Genomic DNA, 1,063 nt, shown 5'->3' with positions numbered 1-1,063 from the left:
GACCTAGACGTACAAATTAATCTAAGCCGTTCAAATAAAGCAGATTACAAACAGTCACGTGATGAGCATAAGCAGCTAACTAACCTAAGTAAAACAGTAAAGAAGTTCTTCAAAGAAGATAAAGCTGCAGACCCTCTGTGAGCCATCCCAGAGGCTCTGCTGGATGTGACTTGAGAGCACTTGATTCCAGAGGATCATCTTCCAGAACCTCTGTGATAGACAACAGAGGTTCTATCATCTTTGACTTGTATGCTTTAATTACAGAGGACCAGTTTCCAGAACCTTTGTGGTAGACAACAGAGGTTCTGTCCACTTCACTTGTACGATAGAACACCTTCTGTTGTTGGTCCTCTGTGGTCTTCTGTGGTGGAACCTCTTCTGTCAACACTTACAGTATATACTTTTTCCATACTTTTACATTAAGAGAAATGAGAGCTAACAAACTTCATGAAGAAATCCAGTGTAATGTGATCCCATTTTCACACAGGAATTTCCAAAGATTGAAGGCTTCTACATGGCTTTTGATTTCAATCTTTACCTGTAGACACGTTAAACACTGTTCCTCATATTAGGCTATATCTTTCTTCAATCCGGGCCACCAATAAAAAGATTTCAGTTGTCGATACATCTTATTGGTACCTGGATGAACAGAATAACAGGGCTTATGGCTTTCATTCAAAATAACTTTCCAGATATCTCCAAAACTTGGTACCCAAATTCGCCTTTCAAAGCACATAATTCCTTCATTGTTTGGTTCCAGAGTTGAAATCATCTTACCCAACCTTTATGTCTTGACAGGATCTTCTTTCATAGATTCTTTCTGACATTTTAGAATTTCTTTATGTATATTAGGGGCTAAACTTATTTTTGTTGCTACAATTTTAATAGTCCCACTCATTTCTTTTCTACTCAAAGTGTCAGCTACCACGTTGGCTTTCCCTGGGTGGTAAAGGATTTCACAATCATAATCATTAACAAGTTCAATCCACCGACGCTGTCTCATGTTTAAATCTTTCTGGCTGAACAGATGCTGTAGACTTTTATGATCTGTAAAAATCTGGCA

This window comes from Cynara cardunculus, unplaced genomic scaffold (assembly GCF_001531365.2).
Source record: "Cynara cardunculus var. scolymus isolate 2C unplaced genomic scaffold, CcrdV1 Un_Scaffold_4354, whole genome shotgun sequence".
Taxonomy (NCBI): Eukaryota; Viridiplantae; Streptophyta; class Magnoliopsida; order Asterales; family Asteraceae; genus Cynara; species Cynara cardunculus.
This window is presented reverse-complemented; position numbering follows the sequence as displayed.